Source organism: Indicator indicator, chromosome 20 (genome assembly GCF_027791375.1).
Source record: "Indicator indicator isolate 239-I01 chromosome 20, UM_Iind_1.1, whole genome shotgun sequence".
Lineage (NCBI taxonomy): Eukaryota > Metazoa > Chordata > Aves > Piciformes > Indicatoridae > Indicator > Indicator indicator.
Window position 1 is genome coordinate 3,777,164 of NC_072029.1, and position 23,166 is coordinate 3,800,329.

The 23,166-nt window shown below is 41.2% G+C and overlaps 1 protein-coding gene across 1 annotated transcript in view; it reads right to left on the reverse strand.

The window, feature by feature from the left end:
- LOC128973614 (pituitary adenylate cyclase-activating polypeptide type I receptor-like) overlaps positions 1-23,166 on the reverse strand; it is a 124,515-nt gene that overhangs the window by 48,217 nt on the left and 53,132 nt on the right. The gene's annotated exons all lie outside the window — the stretch shown is intronic.

Below are 23,166 nucleotides of genomic sequence, written 5' to 3' on the forward strand. Positions count from 1 at the left end.
TTCTAAGTGGTTTTCTGTTAATGTGCTCTCTCTTTGACTGTGTGCCAACAAAAACAAGATCTTCAGTAAAAGCAGATAAAACTTCAACATGTCATGCTTTCAGTCTGACAGAAGTACAATATAACAAGGTATGAGGGATCACATTGTAAAAACAGTGTGGGTTGGATCAACTTGGGTGGTAGTAACAGATTTCCATCACTGGAGAATGAATGTTCACAGGACTGGAACTGTATTTTTTTTCCTCCCATCAGCTTCAGTGGCAGGGACTCAAGCCCTGTGTTTTCTCACAAAAATCTAAGCCAGATACTGTCAAGTGTGGTGGAAAGGGCAGTTCTGAATGATAAAGTGTTTGAAGAGTTATGTCAGCATCAAGCAACACTGTTAAGGTGTTACAAAGATGGCATATGTTGAGCAGTTGATAAATATTCTTTCAAATTAAAGGATGCACTGTCAGATTGCATGATTTAAATTAATAACCATATACAGTCCTGATTCTATCAGATAAAAATCTCTCAGCTTTTCCCAACTCACAAAAAATATAACATTGCTGCAAAAATTCTCATTAAATCATCACAGGAGCTAGAAAAGCCCTTCCTCTCCTCTCCTCTCCTCTCCTCTCCTCTCCTCTCCTCTCCTCTCCTCTCCTCTCCTCTCCTCTCCTCTCCTCTCCTCTCCTCTCCTCTCCTCTCCTCTCCTCTCCTCTCCTCTCCTCTCCTCTCCTCTCCTCTCCTCTCCTCTCCTCTCCTCTCCTCTCCTCTCCCTCCCCTCCCCTCCCCTCCCCTCCCCTCCCCTCCCCTCCCCTCCCCTCCCCTCCCCTCCCCTCCTCTCCTCTCCTCTCCTCTCCTCTCCTCTCCTCTCCTCTCCTCTCCTCTCCTCTCCCCTCCCCTCCCCCTCCCCTCCCCTCCCCTCCCCTCCCCTCCCCTCCCCTCCCCTCTCCTCCTCCCTCCCCTCTCCCTCTCCTCTCCCTCTCCTCTTCCCAAATTGCTGCCTTTGCCAGATGAGGATTTCTTTGTATGAGTGCAGTGCTCACTAGAACATTTCCAAAAGGCTCAAAGACTGCAGTTTGAAAAGTTGTGTGATGCAGTCAGCATACTGAAGATGGAAATTGAAATCACATTAGATTTTATCGTGTTTGATAGCTGATATCTGTCCACACAGTAGGAACTGTATTTACCATGTAAATCTGGAGACATATAGTAATAAGTTTATGGCTCACTGATGTATTGCACTCTGTACAGAAGTGAAGGATATGCAAACATCCATGGTAATGAGACATTTGCTTGCAAGAGGTGTTAGAGGCAATCAAAGTGGCTAATGAGATCTTCTGAGAACCACCTGCAAGCCTTGCTCGCTTCAACTCAATGCGTTTGACCTGAATAGGGAAAGCTTTCTTATTTCTTATCATTACTTCAACATCAGTTGTCTTCCAAACACTGGAATAGCAACAGAAACTGCAAACAGACACAGAAAAATGCAAGGAAACCCTCACAGTGCAGAAAAGAATTCACAGCCATGGAATAAATAAGTATTTTGTGGCAGTGTGTATTAGATTTTATTATAGCAGCTGGCTGTTTTTGTGGTAATGCCACACAGAGCTGAAAAATAGCCCCATTTAAAAAGGCATTAGAAAGGTCATTGTGCTAGGAAGCACTGATGTGCTGACACTGGAAGAGAGGGGGAGAGAAACAGAGAGTCAAGTAATTTGCCTTAGTTACTAAAAGAGGTGATCGATGGAGATTGGAAAAACATTCATTGTCAATGAGGAGGGTGCCTGATCCTGCATGGAAAGTTCATTTGAACCAACCAATTTAGAGGAGCAAAGAAAAGGATGACAAACCATTGAAATGGAAAAGGGATCAGCATGCATAGTCCCCTTACTTTTGTAAATCATGATACAGCCAGAAACTCCTGCTGGGTGAAAATCTACCCACGGAAACCAACATGACTTGAGTGTGAAACTGCACAGTGGGGTTTTTCTCTGGCACTGCTGGTATGTCTCCATTGCCATGTGATAGTGGCTAGATCTAAAGATTCTAGGCAGTCCCATGGCTGAAGTTCACCAAGTTCAAGGAGGGGACCTCACTTCAAGTCAGAACCTGATTATCTTCCACCAACATGGAATCACTATGTCACCAAGACTGTGTAAAACCTGTTTGTTTTTCTCTAGATTTGCATCCTACTTTTTCATGGTGTTTCTAATGAAATACTCTTCTTTACACTTTATTTAAATTGTCTTAACAGAATCACAAAATCACAAAATGTTAGGGGTTAGAAAGGACCTCCCAGAGATCATCTAGTTACATCCCCCTGCTAAAGCAGATACCCCTAGATCAGGTTACACAGCAATGTGTCCAGGTGGGTTTGGTAAGAATCTAGAGAAGAAGACTCCACAATGTCTCTGGGCAGCCTGTTCCAGTGCTCCAGCACCCTCAGAGTGAAGAATATTTTTCCTTGAGTTCAAGCAAAACTTCCTTTGTTCTAGTTTGTACCTGCTGCCCCTTGTCCTATCACTGAGCTGAGCCCAGCCCCATCTTCATGAGTGCCATCCTTTAGTTATTTACATGCATTGAGAAGATCCTTCTCTCAGTCTTCTCTTCACCAGGCTGAAGAGCCTCAGCTCTTTCAGCCCCTCTCAGCAGCTTTGTGCCCCTCTGTTGGACTCTCTCCACTAATTCCCTGTCTCTCCTGAACTGGGGAGCCCAGAACTGGACACAGTGCTCCAGATGTAGCCTCACCCGTGCAGAGCAGGGGAGGAGAGCTTTCCACAACATCCTCCTTTGGCTTTATCCTGTCCCTAGTGTAGCATGCCTCCTTCATATCGCTGATAACTTTTTGGCAAGAGAAGGTGCAAAAACAGATGCAGGTATTTTGGATGGCAAGGCAGATGCACTAATTCACTGCTCATTCATTCATTCATTCATTCATTCATTCCCCTCAATAAAGGGGGAAAGTCCAACCTGTTCATCTCTTAATGAAAATCATTATTTTGACATTTATCTTGCACTCAGCACATCATTCTCAAAACACATACAGGAATTTGCAGCTTTGGGATTAGTGCGCCTCTGTCAAACGCTGCTGACTATTCAGCAGTCTCAAAATGATTGGGTGAAGGAGGCGAGGGAAATAAGGAATGGCAGAACAATAGATGAAGGGATTTATGGATTCATAAGAATACAAAAGGGAATGGACAAGAATTTGCATTAAAATTGTTCACTTGGGAAATTAAAAAAAAGTCATAAATATATAAATGTAAACTTTATTTTTCATGTATGCAAAAAAAGGTTTGAGATGAAAACCCATCCCTTTGGCTTACAGCATTCAGTTTGATTTCCAATTCCTCTCTTCATTTATTAGTTTAAAATATCACCTTCAAGGTCATGTTGCCTTCAGAAGAGTAATATCAAAGGAAACATAATGCTACAAGTCAGCATATCAAACTGAATTAGGTGATGTACAATAACTTTTAAAGGGCATGCTACACTTAAAGCCTTTCAGGAAGAGGGGGAATATGAGAGAGGTGCTCTCTCTTCTTTCACAAATCTAGGTAAATACCAAAATAAATAAAGGTTTAAGCAAAGCCTGGGTATGGGGTATGGATTTTCAGAAGTAATTGACATTTCAAAGTAAAGGTGTCTTATAGGAGCTCCTGTAGATGTTTCAAGTTAGACAGCAAACTCATAAAACTGTCAGGTTCAATAGTCTCTTTTGAAAGTCCAGGTCATAAGAGAGTAGAAAGGAAACATCCACTGAAATTTCAGAGTAAGTTATAAAAGGGAGGGGGGGAAACACAAAGGGGAAAGAAAAAAAAACTCAGTACAGGAAGATATTCTCTGTTGGAAAAGAGAAAACTTGATCATGCACAAGGGAAAATAAAATTTATTCTTTTCTTAAAATGTCTTATTTACAAAGCCAGCATGAAAGACTGAGTACAAGGAGAAGCTGAGCACCGAACAATGAAAGGGCTTTTCTCCTTCCCTGTTCTGCTTCTGATAGATTTTAGAAATATTTGAACAAAGTCTGGATGTTCGTTCAGTGTATGTCATCCAGATCATCTCTTACACTAAGAATTTGTTCCTCTATCCAAATTTTGCAGCAAGATGCACCTTGCACTGCCTGTGATGTTATTGGTTCGCCTTGACTGTATAAATCAACATTATAAATGGAAATGTTTCCTTTACAGTGCAGGAAGAAAAACAGACACCTCTGGAGGGCACTTCTAAAGGGTTTGTAAGATGCATTATTCTCTGGAGATGCATATTTTCTTCCATTGATTATACAAGGCACCAAGAGGAAGTCTAATCTCAGGCTTAGACCAGATGGAATTAGAGCAGAGGAATTCCACAAGCACAGTCCAAGTGTCTGAGTTTAAAGCTGTATGTGGAGAAAAATAAGCTGTGGCCAAACTTACTGGCAGTTGGCTCACCTGAGTATTTTCCATTACCACCCTCTAAATAACTGCTGCCCCTGGTATAAAGTCAGGCAAATCTATATTATGACTGTTTAGAATCTAGTCTTTATGTGATAATAATTCCCCAAACTATGATAACATTTCTTACTGGTATATCATTGTCAGTAAATCAGGGTGGTTTAGGGGATGACATTTGCAGAGATCTCAGATATTCTACGTGCAGAACTGTTTTCCAAGACCTATTAAAAATATCAATGTACTTTATGGAAAGGAACACTGGGAAAAAAAAACAATAATTTGAGATATTTCACTTCTTATCTGCCATATTAACCATAGATTATATTTAAGCCTAAAATGGAAAGAAAGAGAATCAGTGGATTGTTTTTTTTTTTTTTTCATGGAATGGAATGGTGAGCCTTACAGCACAACAGTAGGAAAGGTGAGCTGAAGATAGCAGGTTTTAGCTCTCCAAAGATTATGTGTTTGCTTTACCTTTGCCATACATAAATTGTATATTTTAGATCTGGGAGCTAGTTGGGTTTTTTTACCAAGTTCAACAGAGAGGATTTTGTTGGGTTTGGATGTTCAAGCACTTTGGTTCACTTTCCAGCCACCATAGAAAGGAGCCACACAAATTATAAATTAGACTCCCATCCTTTCATCTCCTATTTTGATGGGGAAAATGGTAGAGGCAATACACATAATACACTGTTTGACCTCAGAGGTACAAGAATTCAACCATTAGAACTACTCTCCTGAAAGAGGGTTAAAGGTTTTTCTCTCTGTCTCGTGTGAAAACACACCTCAAAAAGAAAGGTTAACATCAAATTATTTGTTTTTTTTTCCTGGAATATTTATATATGGCAAAGATCTGCTTTTAAATGATAGGAGCTATTGTCTATAATCATAAAGGTACAAATATTTCTTCTTCCTTTAAAGCTGTATAATTCTTTACAACTACTCTAATCTCATACTTATTGCTGTTCTTGTATTGTTACCTGCCAAGAAAACCTCCAGAATCCCTTAAGTGCTGCCAACCAAGTGGCCTTAGGTGAGCTCCTTAGGGGAGTTTTAAAGGAAAACTTCAGTTTGACAAAACCTTTGGTCCTAATTGTACAGAAGAGTAAAAAGCTGATAATCTGGAAAATGGACAGGTTGGGTTTTTAAAAACTTTTTTTTATCTATAATAAAATTGTTCATTCATCTATGAGAAAGTCTCCACTTTGCTGTTTTGGAGGTGGAGAAACTCTGAAATTACTCAAAAGACTGGCAGATTTTATTCCAGCACTGCTGGAGGACAGAATGACACTTACAAGCTGCCAGAACCTGAGCCAGTGCCAAGCTCACCAGCTGTGGATAATCTGGTATCACTCAGGTCATGGGCTATGTGAGCTCATGGAGTACTGCTGGAAGCAGCCTGGCCTGGCAGCAGCTGGAACCCCTCACATCTTTGCTTGCTGGCAGTAATGAAACAACTGTCGTTGTCTTAGTCCACCACCATGCCACTCTGACTCACTTCCCTCCCTTCTAGGGAGAAGAAGAGATCATGTACTTTTCTTTATCAACTCTATCTTCTGTTATTTCTCCAAGCTGGGAGAGAGGAGGAAAGGGAAGCTATTCCACCAGTACCTAGAAGGCTTTCCATGCATCAAAGTGCTACAAATCCTCATTGTTAAGTGTCTGTGATCAGAGTTCTTTCTGGGAAGAGCACAGTGAACATATTGGCTGAACACAACAGCCAGCACAGAGTTTGAGAAGGAAGCAACACATGCACAACCTATGCATGAAAAGTGATTGACTAAGTACAGCAGGGTAAAGCAATATCAGCTGTGTCTGACTTTAGGGAATATTTTCAATTAATAGTATCAACTATAAGCCTACAATTGATTTTGGTGATGGGGGACCTGGATAGAAATAAATACATATTATATATTTGTAGGTGTGTTGCTTAGGGACATGGGTTAGTGGTGTCCTTGGCAGTGCTGGGTTAATGGTTGGCCTCAATGATCTTGCAGGTCTTTTCCATCTTAAACCATTCTGTTGATTCTATTTCTATATGTAATATATAGGGAATATTATATGTAATGTATATCTTTCCCCACATGTGTTAGTGTTCCTCACAGCAAACCATGGCTTTCAAGCAGAATCTTTCCAAGCTAAACACTTCATTGCCACTTTTGCCACCCATGGAGAGTAACGATATTTGGCCCATTAGGGGATTTAGGGACCTGTGAAGAAGATATCTGTAAAGGTCCCTAGGGTGACTAGTTGCCATAGATACAGAGCAAATAGAACATTTTATTTTTTAGTGTGCCTTTTATGATGTTCTGGAGTCTGCATCCCTTTGAGAATGGAAAGAGGATTTAGTTGCATGGAAGAAGATGAGAGGAAGATTTAGTGGTAGATCTACTGAGCCTTGAGGTTTCCTAGCAATAAATTTAAGGGTCTGAATCTGTTCTGTCATGAAAGAAAAACAAAACAACAGTAAAATAAAAAAAAAAGCAAGCCCAAACCCCACCCACAACATATTCCTTTGATTTGTTAGTTTCTAGTTAATACCACAACAGCACTGAAGTGGGATTAAAATGAGACACAAACCTCAGAACAGCCTTTGGATATGAGGTTACAATTCAATCTTAAATTGGGGTGTGGGGTAGAACAGAATTTTCAATGGGACTTAGTTAGGTAAAGCCTGAGGTCAACCATTGCATGGTCAACTACATTTCCCAGGAGTTTTTATTTGTTTCTTAAAGGATAAATGGACAAAACAGAACAGACAGACATTAAACAGCTGAAAAGATTAACTGACCTCATGTCTATATGACTGATAATTTCAGAAGGAATGTTAAATTCTTTTATACATATATTAAGTTCCCTACAAGGAGTTTGCAAATTTTGTTTATACCAGCTTTCATTGTAGCTCTGTGGGAAAGAAGATTTTCTGCTCTTTCTACAGCTGGAAAACAAAGCAAAACAAAACAAAATAAATAATGCTACAAGCTAAGCAATCTCCAGAGCATGAGTTTTAAGAGAGCTTGGAAGCAAGCTGTCCCTTCATATTCAGACTCTTGCTCTCCTCACTTTCTTGCTTTTCTATTGTTTATAAACAGAGTTATATTGGTGGAAAAGTCAGGTCTGTAGTAGAAGATAACTTATAACTGATCTTGGGCCAACTGCATTCCTGATGTGAACACAGTGACGCCAGTGTGGATACTCTTGAGAGGTATTTATTCCTTGTTTACTCCTCCATATCTTCTGAGAATGAGAAATGACTGAATTAAATAACTTAATTTCTTCCAGTGTGTATATTCCATAATCTGTCCTGGAAATTGTTCTAGTGGTGAGTCAAGCAATTCCTTATTAGAGCCCATGGGACCTTATGATTTAGTGAAGGAGGCAAGGAAATAAATGCATGGTAAAAAGCCAGTTTCCATGAAAAAAACATGTTAACACATTTCCTGTGCCTGGACATTAAGACAGAAGCTGCATTTTGTTCAAGCTTTTGGAGTAACTCAAAGAAATCTTGAAGCAAAGGTGCAATTCAAAAACAGTGCCAGAGTTTAACAAAGCCTGTCCCCTGTTTCTGTGCTGAGCTTCTCTAACTTTGCCTTCAGCATATTCATAGAGCAGAATAAATAACACTGTGCAGACAAAATACAGAGATATAGAGAAAATAGATGCAGCCCTGTCTCACAAGGGTTTGCAAGCACCTGAGAAATCTTGATCAGTAGGAAAGAAACAAAAGGAAATTATTTTACTCTTCAGTGAGTTCCCAGCTACTAGATGTCTTCCTCTCAAAAATAAAGCTGTATAAAGATATATGTCTTGATATGGACAAGTTGCAATCTGAAGTCAGTGAAAAGGTAATGTGAGAAGTATTAAGAGAGAAAAAGGGAGGTAGAGTACATGAAGAAAATGGACAAAGGAGATATCAGTACAGCATGTACATCAGTACATGCATTCTCCTCACAATGAACAGTTTACTCAAAAAAATCCCAAACCCAACCAAAAAAAAAGAATCAGAACCAAAAAAAAGGAATCAGAACCAAAAACCAAAGCCACCAAAAAAACAGCAAGCAAAAGAAAAAAACAACCAAAAAACTAAAACACCCAACCCTAAACAAAACAAAAAATACTGTCCACCTACCACCAACCAACCAAACAAACCCCCAAACCCACTAACTCCCTGTCCCCAAAAGCCAGAGTATAAAATAGTACCTCTGAATTATGGAGAAAGAGGAAATTCAGAACTGGGAAGTGAAATAGGCAGCTAAACTCTTTGAGGTTCTGAATACATCTTGAGTGGGTCTCAGTTTGCATGTTGAGAGACCTTAATTTAAATGTTTTAATATGCAAGTTGAATGTAAATCTCACTCTCCATCAACTGTACAAGGAGTCTTGGGAGACTAGCCAGCTAATTTAGCCAATAAATTCAATATCTAACATCCAGTGATGTAATTGTTCCCCAAAGAGGCCCAAACACAGAGCCCATCACAGTTCTCTGTATTGAAACAACTTGAGGATGCAGAGTGAGAGCAGCAGAATTCCATCGGGAGGACATAAGGAGCTGTTCCTGGTGCTGCCAGGGTATTTGCTCCTTTAATTTTGGTGTTGTTTAAGGGTTATCAAAACCTTAAAAGTGTGATGTGTTAGTGATCTTTTCAGAAAACAAGCTGCTGGTAACTCAAAATATAGATAGAGTTTATTATATATATAATGGGGCATATTATTTAGCCATGCATTATTATATCATCATGAGTCATCATTATAATGTATTATATTATATTACAAGGTAGGGCAGCTGAAGTTGTTATCTTCCTGTACTTGTCACTGGTGAGCCTTCACCTCAAATGCTTGGTTCATTTTTGGCCATTCACTCCAATAAGGACACTGAAGTGTTGAGGCATGTCCAAAGAAGGGCAATGAAGGTGGTGAAGGGTCTAGAGCACAAGTCTGATGAGGAGTGGCTGAGAGAACTGCAGTTGTTTAGTCTGAGGCTGAGGGGAGACCTTCTTGCTCTCTATAATCCCTGAAAGAAGATTGTAGTGAGGAGGTGGGGGTTGGTCTCCTTTGCAAAGTAACAAGTGATAAGACGATAGGAAACAGCCTCAACTTGTGCCAGGGGAGGTTTAGTTTGGATATTAGGAACAACTTGCTTCCCCAAAAGCTCTGTCAAGCTCTGGAACAAGCTGCTCAAGGCAGTGATGGAGTTACCATCATTGGAGGGATTTAAAAGACTTTTACATGTAGTGCTGAGGGCCCCTGTTCAGTGGTGGCCTTTGATTCTGGGTTAACAGTTTGATTTGATAATCCTAAAGCTATCCTAGCTGTCAAAAATATTGTATAAAAGATAGCCTCATCAACTGTTTTTCCCTTCTGTTTTTTCTTGATATGGAGGAGCCTACATGTCCACTTTAAGCAAACACAGCCAGGTAATGTGAGATAAATTTCACCTTTAAACTCCAGTCTGGTATTGCTAAAATATTCCTGTCCAACAAAATAACCTACTTCTGTGTTGGAATTCCTATGATAAAATGAAGTGGGGAGATTCAGGCTAGATGTGAGGAAGAAGTTCTTCCTCATGAGAGTGATGAGAGCCTGGAATGGGTTGTCCAGGGAGGTGGTTGAGGCCCCATCCCTGGAGGTGTTTGCAGCCAGGCTGGATGAGGCTCTGGCCAGCCTGATGTGGTGTGAGGTGTCCCTGCCCATGGCAGGGGGGTTGGAACTGGATGATCCTTGTGGTGCCTTCCAACCCTGACTGATTCTGTGATTCTGGAGCTGGGAAGCATAAGAACAGCACAGGACAAGCTCATTTTTTTTTCTGATCTAGCATGCAAAATTCTCTCTAGAATGGAGTATTTCAACACATTAAACTTTGTGACCCCCAAAATAAAACACATCAGAAGAGTTCTTCCTTGCTTCATTTGTTTTACAAAAGGGTGGAAAACTGCATGAAATTGAGAGATCTTTCCCTTTCCTTTTGTGTGTTCCTCTTATTTCACAGGAGGAATTTGAGGAACGAAATGTACATTTTCTTTTCCTCCCTTTTTGTCAGGAGCAAATTACTATGCCCAGTCTGAGTCAGCAGTGCTGGCTGGCAGCTCATGGGCAAAGCCAAGGATCTTCCTTTCCTCTTCCCCATCCTCCCTTGCCCAGAAACTGAAAAATAAAAAAAAAATCTGCAATAAATATTGGAGACCCAGTTTCTGCTTCCTTGCTCTTCCATTGATGGAAGAGGCCATAATGTTCAGTAGATACTGCAGGGATGCCTCCAATTCATAAATCTCTTTAGCATCCTACAGAGGTGATCAAGACCTGATCCACTGTAATTTCCAACAAAGGAAGGGAATAGTTTAAGTGTCTAGTGATGCAGAAACATGAACTGTGTGGAAAAATGGAAGGCTTAGCAAGGGCTCAGGGAGCTGATATTTTAGGTGTTATTACAGATGTAATTTGCTTTGCACATCTGCTTTTTAAGGTAAGTAAAACTTAATTATCTCTTTTTAGCCATCGTGAGAGGAGTACACATAGATATTTTTCTCCTGCTTAGCAAATGGAGTAGTTAATTCCTTGCTATAGGACTGTAGAAGATGATTTAAGTTACTGTTCTTCAGTTTTTATGTTGCTGAGGAAAAATCAATGTGCAAAACCTGTCAGGAGTCCAAATTATTACACTTATTCAATTGCATGTATTATTGAGTAGGCAGTTTCCTGTAATGAAGTTCTTGGCTTAAGTTTGTAAAGTATATTAAGAAGTAGTGGATGTAGCTCAGAATAAGATGAAACAAGAAATGAAATTGTACTGCTGGGCAATTTTAGTCATTGGCCATCTATGTGAGAATATCAGTGCTTGAAGTCTCAGAAGGAAAAAGGAAAACTATGGTGAAGAGCACGCTAAGAAGACATTCTTTAGTTTTTGGTCTAGTAACACTCAATCCATGACTAGAGCTTTCCCCAGTGATCTTACACTACATGCAGAGACCAAAAGAAATGATTCTATTTATACAAAATAAAGTATGTGAGAATGGTTCCTCCACCAGTCAATACACTGGTGAAAAGGAAAAAATTCTTCAGAGTGTACAGAAAATCTTCCTGTTGATGTTATCAGTGGAGTTTGTTCTAAGCACTTCTAGTTCACATCACTTTTACAGTTCTCCCTAAGTATAGGCAACCATTCCCACCAACAAAGCAAGCAGCAACTGGCAAACGTGCCTTCCAGACTGGGATTGAACAGAACAAGTGCCAACATCCATGTTTGAATAGCCCTCAGAACTTTTGTAGGACTAGATAGAAATAGGCAATCCCAGAGAACAATGTCTCTCATCTGAAAGCAGACATTTCAAATAGGTCTGGTGAGTCATCACCTTGAAAAAGCAACTGTGAAGGCAGCTTCAGGACAATAGCTGAGATAAAAATACCTATTTCCATGAGAGAAACTCCATGCTGTCTCACTACAAAGAAACCCCTGATATTGTTCTCATCATCATATCAAGTACAGAAGACTAACCATGGAAGTTCAAACAATATTATCTTCATAGCAGTCTCACAAAAGTCCAGTTATATTCCAGAAAGTAAGGTCCAACCAGTTTACTTCCTGGGCTGTGGCACTGCCAAACTTGTTAAGTCTACCTTTAATGAGAGACTGAATGAAGGACTGAATAGAAATGAAGCCAAAACGGAAGGACACTTCACGATGTTTGGTGACTGTCATTGTCACCTCATGCAACTGACAGATTGAGTGACCATAGCCTCCAGGTGTAGGGGAGTCTGGTCATGGTTCTCTGCAGCAGGTCCCAGGCTTGAGCATTGTTTCACTCACATGTTTCTCTTGGAAAAGCTTTGTGCATTCCACAAATTCAGTGTCCTGCCAGATGAAGAACAGCCAGTGTCACACTTCGTCTCTACTCTTCTTCACTTCTCCTTCTCTGTAAGGGTGACAGAGCACTGAAACAGGCTACCTGGAGAGGCTGTGGAGTCTCCTTCTCTTTGTAACTTCCAAGGCCCATCTGGACACATTCTTGTATGACCTGCCCTGAGTGATCCTCCTTTGACAGAGAGAATGGAATCAATCTCCAGAGATCCTTTCCAGCCCCTTGACCATTCTGTGATTATTGTGCCTCTATTTGCTTTTGTGCCTCTCCCCAGCACAGAGCTAGAAGGAAGAACAAGGATGCTGATTGTCATTACCAGCTATTGTGGAGTAGAGAGGGAACTGACAGGTATATTACAGAACATTCATTATACCAGGGTGATAAAATATGCCCTTAACACAGCCAAGAACCCTACTTTGAGTCCATAGTGGTAGATCCTATTATCTTCCCTGGCCATACTTTATGACTTCATTAGTAACCAAAGCCCAAACCTGAGGAGTTATAAAAGGATGAGCATTTGCATTTTGTCTTTATTAACTATTCCCCTATGTCCCTGTATCTTTTACATCCTTCTGGGCTTTTATAAGCACAAGCAGAGATCATTAATCATTGTTACCTTGTCCTTTCCTTGCCTTTGGGTAATTCAACTATAAGCAGTCCCTGTGGGGGAGTGTGTAGAGTAACCCCTTAGTTCCTCTGTTGAAAACCACCAAACTGGCCTCTGTTAGCCAGTGCTCAGAATACTTCAGAATGCTAGTAATATTTTCTTTTTCATCTGTCTCTGCAATCAATGCACAAAGATAAGCTTTTTTTTTCATTGATTAATATCCTTCAGCCAACAAAACTGCCTTTATCTGTTCTCAACACACTGTGTGGAATCATGACTGATTACCTGGAGACCTCTGTCTCCTTCCGTTGAGGTTCATAGGACCATAGAATTGTAGAATGGTTTGGGCTGGAAAGGACCTTTAGAAGTCCTCTTGTCCACCCCCCCCTGTAGTGAGTAAGGAGATCAACTAGATTAGGTTGTTCAAAGCCCTATCCAACCTGACCTTGAATATTTCCATGGATGGGACATCCATCACCTCTTTGGGCCACCTGGGTCAGTGTTTCACTACCTTATTCAGTGACTGCTATAGCTCTTTAGGTTCAGACTAAGAAATTTCATTACAGAGGTCTGTATATAACATGAGGTGGCCTTCAGTGGCCTCAATGCATGTCACAAAGGCCATCCAAGACCTGCTGCTTCTATTCCAATAAGTCTATGCCACTTCCTCTGGTGTCATAGATGCCCCAGACATGCAACATGGCACTGGATATCAGTCTTTTTACAATAAACTTTCCCCAGTGTCTGAGATTCCACTATAGTCCACAAAGTCAAAGTGTTTATTGAAGCCCTAAAAGTAATTCCAGTGATAAAATTAAGGTGTCTGTGGGCAATGATCTGTGCTTAGAAGTCTTCTGGTTTTCATTACTGATTATTGAGGGAGCCTGGGTGACTAACTTGGACTGGAAATTTAGATAGCTGCATCAGGTATTTCCACTGTAAGGATTTAATCTAGCTTCACAAAGATAGGGTGTTGGTACAATTTGAGATGATCCAGGGGGTCAAGTTGCCAGTCCAGATAGACACAGATCTTCTGTAGGCTTCATGTCTTTTATATTTGAATATTTTGATACCCAAAGGAGTCTAGAGATACTTGCTATTTATGTCCACCTCAAGCTGGTCCTAAAACCCCCAAAAGTAATTCCCTGATTCTCTTGCTCCAGGATTTTTTTTGGATGCTAACATGTAACTTACAGGCAAAATCTAGGCTTCATGTAGCATTTCTCTGCAATACAGTCTCTGCCAGTGCAGGGAGATTCAAACTCAGTCAGTGGTGTCTTAATCCATGTTCCATCACTAGAAATGAAGATCCTAGAAACCAGTCATCTGTGCCATTGATTCCAGCAAGAATCGAATTCGCTCTTTCGCTGCTGTGCTTTTCTCAGTGAGACTAACAACCTGAACAAGCAATAAAGACCCACTTTTGTCAGCAAATGCAGCAGACAGGCACAAAATATGCCATGCGAATAGGAACAAAAGAGCATTTTCACCAAATTACCATTCAAAAGGAAATCCAGTTGTCTTGACACCTGCCTCACTCATTTTTACAGGAATATAACTTGGTTTTAGGACCTTTGTGAAAACAGTTTGCAGGCAAGGGAACACTTGAATTCAGGAAAGGCTTTCATTCTAAAGAAGACTAAAGTAGCCATCAGATGAGATAAAGAGCACAAGCATACAGTTTTAAAGGAGCTGCAAAGATCTGATGAAAATCATGCTGAAATCATAGCTGGTCATTCAGTTATCATTTAGATAATGGGTTTTAAGTTTGGGGGGATTTTTTTAACATTTTTTTTCAGATGTAATACTATGAACAATAAAAAGTGAAGTGATTGTCAGTTGTCACAGCTGCCCATGACTCTGAAGATACTGACAGATCACAGCATCAAAAGGAAAATGATCACTTGTTTCATTGCATGACTTTTACTAATACTTTTTTATTTATTTTTGTTTCGTTTGTTTCTTTTTTTAGGTGCAGTGACCTTGTATGTCATTCACATAAGACTCACAATTGCAACTTGCAGCAGCACAGGATGACAGAATTGTTTTCTTTGGAAGAGAACTTTTAAGATCATCGAATCAAACTGTTAGCCCAGCACTGCCAGGTCACCACTAAACCATGTCTCTCAGCACTACACCTGCACAGCTTTTAAATCACTTCAGTGAGTGACTCCACCACTTCCCCAAGCAACCTTGGCTTGCAACCCTTTCTAGAAAGGAGTTTTTCCTAAAGTCCAACTTAAACCTCCCCTGGTGAGGCTGCTTCCTCTCTCTTGGGAAAAGAGCTTGACCTCCACCTCTCTACAACCTTCTTTCAAGTAGGTGTAGACAGGGAGAAGATCTCCCCTGCCAACAGGTAAAATCCATTCCAAAGCTACCTATTACACTTTGCATTTAAAAAATGATCATTAAAACCAACCAAAAAAAAAAACAAAACAAAACCCCAAACAACAAACCAAACAAAAAATCAGCAGCATAAGAAAAACAATAATAATTAAAAAAAGATAAAATAAAAATCCCAAGAAACTCCAAAAGTTAGTAAGCATCTGGGGTAAACCCTCACTTCCTTACAACCTCTGTATGTGCTATAAAGAAGCTGCCCCTCTTTGCTCCAGATCAGCTTCTCACTCCACATTCTATTAGCCATGTAGCAGAAGGCAAGATTGGTCTACTTGGTTCTATTTAATTCTGGACAAAAAAAGAATGAGAGGTGGTGTAGATTAAAGAACTCACTGTTCCCATAGAAACAAGGAGCTGTGTAAATAATTGATATTTTGCTTCAATGATTAAGCCAAAAAAAAAAAAAAGAAAAAGGAAAAAGAAAAAAAAAGGAAAAAGATAAAGAAAAAAAGAAAAAGGAAAAAGAAAAAAGGAAAATAAATGGGAAAAAAAAAGAAGGAAAAGTAAGGTGTGACATTTTTTCCCCTCTTTTTGGATGATGTGAAATGTAGAGAGTTGGACCAGCGGAGAGGAAATTTTAGTTTTAACATTTCATGTTTTAATTTTACTTTTTTTTTGTTTGTTTGTGAGTTGTTGGGGTTTTTTTTCACTCTAGTTAAATTTAAGTAGCAACACTTCAGAACCAGTGCTCTATCATGAAATGTTAAGATTTTTTTTTCTTTTCCAAAATTTTTAATGTTTTTTTTTATTTTTCAACCTATATTATTCAGATACTAACCTGAATCTACTTTTTTTTTTTTTTTCAACAACTAAACTGCTTGTAGAAAAATAATTGTATTCAGTCCTGCTCCTAGAAACATTTATCCAAGTCAAAATCTCACCCGCTGCCTGGACAAATTCCATCCTAGTTTTTTTTTTTTCTTTGGGTTCTTTTTGTTTGTGTGTTTGTTTGTTTTGGTCTTTTAACTCATATTCCTCAGTTATTAAAGGAGGGCTTCCTGGCAATTCTGGAGATTACAAAAAGTAGTATCTTTGGAAGAAGCAGGTAGGAATTATTACAATGAATATACTATGGAATGGGGGTAGTAGCTCATCCACCTGCTCTGCAGTTAAAGTTTTTTTCAGAGCTGTGGGCACTAACTACCTGCACTTTTCCTTCCTTTCATTTCCCATCTGAATGGAAGTCCAGCAAATGCTGAGAGGATGACTAAACTTGGATTTATTAGCAGGACTTGCAAAGGAAGCAGTCCTCTTTTAAACCATCAAAATGCTGCTGAATGAGTCGACAGGAGTTATTCCTGCTGCCCTGGGAGATAATAGAAATTTCTGCTCCATTACAGCAATTTTTTGCATCTTTCCTCTGAGTCATCTTAACTTACCGTTTGCAGGCTGATGATCACCACACCTAAGCTTTAGGTGGCTTAGAGACTCCATAGAGCTTAACTTGTCCTGCAGCTTCCCACTTGAGTGAGTGGAGAAAAAGGCCATTCCAGAGAATCCCACAAATGTCAAGAACCCATAGTAGTTTAAAAGGAATCTCTCTAAGGAAGGACCCACAGCTCTTCAGTGGAGACACAGACTTAACTTAGCCTACACAAGCAAGGTGTTAGTTATTAAGAAAGTAGTAAGTTATGAAGAAAGACAAACCACATTCCTGGAGACAAAGTATTGTATAGCAACTAGTAGGATCTGGGGTTAAGATGCTTAGAACAAAAACTAAAGTATCCCTGTCTATCATATCTGCTTTAGAAAATCCTGCATGCTGCACCCATGACCTTACACACTCCATCACAGAATCATAGAATTGTTAGGATTGGAAGGGACCTCAGGCTCATCCAGTTCCAACCCCCCTGCCATGGCCAGGGACACCTCACACTACAGCAGGTTGCTCGCAGCCACATCCAGCCTGGCCTTAAAAACCTCCAGGGATGAGACTTTCACCACCTCCATGGGCAACCTGTTCCAGGGTCTCACCACTCTCACAGTGAAGAATTTCTTCCTAACATTCAATCTAAATCTACCCATTTCTATTTTTTTTTCCATTCCCCCTAGTCCTATCCCTACCTTACACCCTAAAAAGTCCCTCCCCAGCTTTCTTGTGGGCCCTCTTCAGATACTGGAAGGCCACCAGAAGGTCTCTTCAGAGCCTTCTCTTCTCCAGACTGAACAACCCCAACTCTCTCAGTCTCTCCTCACAGGAGAGCAGCTCCAGCACTCTTATCATCCTCGTGGCCCTTCTCTGGACACCTTCCAGCACCTCCAGATCTTTCCTGTAATAGTGGCTCCAGAACTGGACTGGGGTCTCACCAGAGCAGAGTAGAGGGGGAGAACTTCTCATGGCTTAGCACTATACTGGTGCTGAAGAGAAAAGGACAGTATATTAAGGAAAGATTTTCTTGTCACTGAGACAAAGGATTACTAAAAATGTTGTGATGCCAAATGAAGAATGGAAACACATCTAGATCTGGTAGCAAAAGCTATAGGATTGGGCAAGCACAACACTGCCCTACACTGCAGCAATTTTTTTCTGCTCCCAGGACCATGATCTCAGCTCAGTTACAATGGCAAATGAATAGCCCTGCTCAACTGACATTGTAATCTGCATCTTCATATAATATCTAAGGTACAATGTGGATGAGTTGAAATTCTTGCTTGTTTCTACCATCTCTGATGCAAGATTAGCAGAAGATGCTTCCTGCAGTGTGACTTGGATAAATCCATCAGTCAAAAAAGCATCTTTGACCAATGATAGATCTATTCACTCAGATCAAAGCTACCTAAGTCAGCTCAAATGATGGAGTGGGTTCAGAGAACACCACACAAATGATCTGAAGGATAGAACACTTCTCATGTGAAGAAAGGCTGAGAAAGTTGTTAAAATCGTTCAGCCTGCAGAGAAGAAAGCTCCAGGAAGACCTAATTGTGGTCTTTCAGTACTTAAAGGGGTTTTACAAGAAAGGTAAAGACAGTCTGCAGCAGGAGAAGGGGTGATGGTTTTAAACTAAAGGAGGGAAGATTTAGCCTAGATATTTGGAAGAAATTTTTTATGACGAGGGTGGTGAAACACTGGCCCAGGATGCCCAGAGAGGTGGCAGATATCTGACCTTTGGAAACATTCCAAGTCAGGTTGGATGGGACTCTGAGCAACCTGATCTAGTAGATGACCCTGCTCACTGCAAGGGAGGTTGGACTAGATAACCTATAAAGGACCCTTCCAACCCAAACCATTTCAGGAATCTATGAAATAGGAGCCAAGTAGAAAACATTTAGGTGTAGGGACACATTCTATGCTATACCCCCTCCTAATTCTAAGAATTCAATAGTTTTTAAAAGCTGGGTGTGAGAAGAACAATCCTGGTCCCATTGTTCTTGTGCACAGCTGCATCAGTAAGTGAGACACATGGACAAATGCACAGGCACACAATGAAGCAATGTCTTCTCAGTGGTGCCAAGGGAAATAAGTGCAGATAATTAAAGGGCTCTGAAAGAACAGGAGGCTGATGAGAGGCCCTATAAAAATCTAAACCAAAAAAGTCCTGCTCCATCATCCTGTGAAGTTGAAAACACTTTCCAAAATCTACTCTCCCCAAGCATTACCACCATTACCTTCTAATTACCACCTCCTACTGCCTTGGCACACTCACCAGTTTCTTTCCTGGTGATTTACATGCTTACCTGCTCACAGCTTTCCTCTGTAGGCATCGTATCCCTGCAAATACTTTCCATTTGAATTTCTTGACTCCACTGGCAATGCTACTGCCCCAGGAAAGGACTGGAGGAGTGGGGCAAGCTAAATAGGACTACAAATTAAAGATTAATTTGATAGTGAGTCATGAACCATATGATCACCAATGAATCCTTATGACTTCTATTTCTGTTCAAATTCTTGTGCTGTGTTCACTTTGATCATACCTTTGCTCATTCCAAGTTAGCACATTGTAGGAACTATGAACAGTAAAACAGAGCCTTAAGCCTGCACATCACTCAAGGAACAACCTGCTATGAAGTGTAAATTCTCGCCGAAAATAAGCGGCAGAGATATTTATAAAGGTTTAATAAATATTTATTAACACTATATTACAAGTGATATGTAATTGATATTTACAGGTTCTAGTATTCAGTCGGAAAGAATCAACTCTGCAGAATGTATATATACAGGCACTTTGAATAGTTTGAGGAAGTCTGTATGTTCAGAAAGTGAAACTAAATTGGAGTGAGGGAGAGAGGGAGAGAGGGAGAGAGGGAGAAAGGGAGGGGGGCGGGGGGTGAGTGCTTGTCGGGAAACGGCAAGCCCACAAACAGGCAGTTTGCACAAACTGCCCCAGAAACTCTATGAGAAATGTTCGGTTTACTCACTAACTAAAGAAAGTTCTCGAGGTTCTTTTCTTGATACTGTTTTATAGTCCCGGAAATCGTAGCACGGATGTATCGCAATAACGTGATACAAATGGCGCTGGCCGCGTGGTGCCGTGCCGCGTGGTAGGGGCTTCTCTCGGAACAAAGGGTCCTGGAAGATTACCGGTGATTCCCGGAGGCTTTGCAAGTCAGTTCGCCGAGTGCATTGTGTAGACAAGCTTGCCGTTCCAGGGGAAAACCCTCGTCGCTGCGGTCGCCAGGATACGGCCAAAAGCGGCTCCTCTGCGAAGCCGGAGCGACCCTTTCCGCGATCTTACGGAGATCGGCTGGGGAGGGTGCCGGTCTTTTGGGCAGAAGCGGCGATTTGTGGCAATGCGCTCGAACGGTGACGGTTCGAGTCCCGGGCAAGGCGGATCTCTCGGCGGCAGAAGGCACGAGGCACGCACACGGGAACAGGCGTGGGTATTAACACGCAACACCGAACACGGATACCGGGCACGGAACACGGAACCCGAGTTTTCCGAAACAACCCCTATTTAACATTTGCCGCACAGATGCTGGTCCAGTGAGCATCCTTGTTAAACAGAGCAATTGACCAATGAACTGATGTTTCACCAAATATAATGTGAACATAACTTGTGAACAAAGCCAAGCATGGGCATGTCGTCGGCGTGCCATTGTCCCAAATGACCCAGGAGATGGTCTACTCAGAGTGGTGCCCAGCCTTCCCCCCCACACTCCAGAGGGGAGAGGGGGTTCCAGCTGAACACGTAGGCCATGTCCCACCACTTTAAGGATATAGCCTTGGGCATAGGCTTCTTTCACCACACTCCCCTCCCATTTGAGAGCAAGACACATTCAGGGAATAAGTCTGGAATACCAAGGTCCAAGAGTGGAAAGAAAGATAACAGGCTAGGAAAAGTCTACCATGCCAGTTTACAGCTAGAAAAAGGTTCAACACTTCATCAGTAGGGCTCTGTCCCTAATTTCTCTGAGTCATGCCTTTCCTGGCTGTGATCCTGTGCCCTCATGAACAGTATCAGATACAACTGGTCAGCAGATCCCAGATCAAAACCAGAGAAATGTATAATGCCCTTAAAGTTGCGACTAGGTGAGATAGAAGCCCACCAGGAAGCAGAAGACAGCTGGGAGATTCTTTTTGTCAGTTCATGCATGTGGTAAGTGTGAACATGTAGGTTGCTGAACACCTGCCTGTCTTTAGAGGTCACCACTTTGGGAAGCAGTGATGGCAAAACCTGCTCATAGAAGTCTGAGTAAATCACTACACATTAAGTACATATATGGCATGAGGAAGACACCAACATCTCCAAACATCGCACTGTTTCTGGCAATCCAGACCTCTAGCAGGACCTAGTCAGTATAACAGAGCCAGGTGCTAAAGGCAGGGTCATATGCAGACATCCACAGTGTAAATATTTATAGCTGAGATGCAACCCTTACTATATGTCCAGAGAGAAAAAGAAACCAAACATCATCTAATGTACCTTGAGGACTAAATGAATTACATCTCAGGCTCTAATTTTGAGATATCCAGAGCTACAAAACGAGACAGGTGACTTGCTCATTTCTGGTGCAGATGCATTTGCAGGTATCAACATTTAATTAGATAGATCCCATGCTAAGTCTACACAACCCAGGAGACTGTCATTAAGTACTTGAGTAACTCCTGTACCATTCTTTCCTAGCCTCAGGGTTGGGAACAGGACAGCAGAGTCTGGTTGAGAAAAAAATAAAAATGAAAAAGGGTGCATGTGGATCAGCAGTGAGCTTTTTAAATTCTTATCTGGCAGAAAGTCCCTTGAGGGCTACTGACAGCTAGAAGAGGGTCCATCAGGAACTAGGGCAGCTCTACACTAAAACAGTGACCTAAACCTCAAACAAGGGAGACTGGAAACACTGATGTGAGAAACAGCCTGGCTCCACAGCCTGGAGAGGTTGACTATGAAGTAATCATTTCCCTCCTTCCTTTCTTTTCTGCCTTTGTTTTTCATTATTTCCCTTTATCAGTTTAACTCCCTCTCCGCAGTGAAGGAGTCAGATTCCAGGTCCTGCTGAGATCTCCTTTTCTTCAAATTCTCTTTCTCATTCAGGCTGTAGGAGATGGCTCAACAGGGACAGAAAGCACATATCCCCTATTTTGTTCCATATAAAGGCTTCTAAAGAATTTATATCATTCAAGAGGAAGAAGCCATCATAAAACTCACAGAAAATAACAAATAATCTCAAGACAATCCTTGTCTTTGAAGCATTATAGGCATTGCACAGCAGCAGGAGCGGAGAGTGTTGTGAGGAATGTAACAGTAATGAGCATAACATCTGGGCATGAGAGGGGGAGGGAGGAACAAGGGAAAACATCAGAGCCCTGAAAAGTCAGGGCTGGATGTTTTCAATACCATGGTACCAGCCTTGCTCTTCAAGTCCTGTGGTTGCAGTTGCAGCATCATTGTACTCATGCTGGACTGCACCCAGAGGACCTCTGGGGAACCGTTTAGTTTATGTCTGTGTTCACAGACACTGAACACAGCAAGGGAGCAGAGCTAAGGCAGAAGAGCTGAGTTACTGCAAAACACAGGAACCCAGAACAAAAATGAGCTTATGCATGTGTCATGGTGTCACTGCCTTGCTTCAGAGGACACTCTACTAACACAGATATCTGCACCCTGCCCTCCTCTCTTCCTTTCCAGCTTAACTGTGTGGTGAGGAAAAGGAGAGAGAAATCTCCCCTCTTCTATCACACACACAATGTGCTTTATCTGCTTTTCTCTGCAGTTTTATCAATTCTAGTCACAGCAGAAACAGTTTGGACAGGACTCAGAAAATAGACCCTGATTTCCAATTAGTTTCTTTGTCATTCTCTGCCCTTCTCTCACTGGTGCTGGCCACAGGCAGCTCCTGCTGCAGACACTGGGAAATGAGACAGGATATTAAACTATTAATTTCTTCCTTGCTTTTTGCCTCAGTTTCTTATCTCAGCAACAGCACAAGTATTTTTCATCTAGATTGCAGTCATCACAATGTTAATCCCTGTAAAGCTCTTCACATCATGTGAGACAAAAGGCACAAATTACTACTGAGCTGATGAAGGGGAATGAGCTGTTACAGAGCAGAACAGTGATGCACTTAGTCTTATGGCCACTTCTCAACAGCTGGTGCCACCTGCACCAGCAGAAGACAAACATTATCAAGAGCTTTCTAGGCATATCATTTATTTTTTCCCTTTTCCTTTTTTCTTTTTTTTCTTTTATTTTTTGGATTAATTTTGTAGATATGTCACTTTATCACCTAAAGTACAGAAACAAATTCCTGACCTCTGATAATAGCAAGCAATTGTTCTGGTACATCCACTTTGATTCTTTTGTCCTTAGAATGCTGCTCTAAGTTCACTTAGCTGCAGTGATGCAACCTCTTACTGTAGGATGTTTGCATTGACATTGCTGAAAATCCCTGCAGACATGACAGGAAATGTTCAGAAGCCATTGGTTTAAAGTCCATGGTCTATCCCA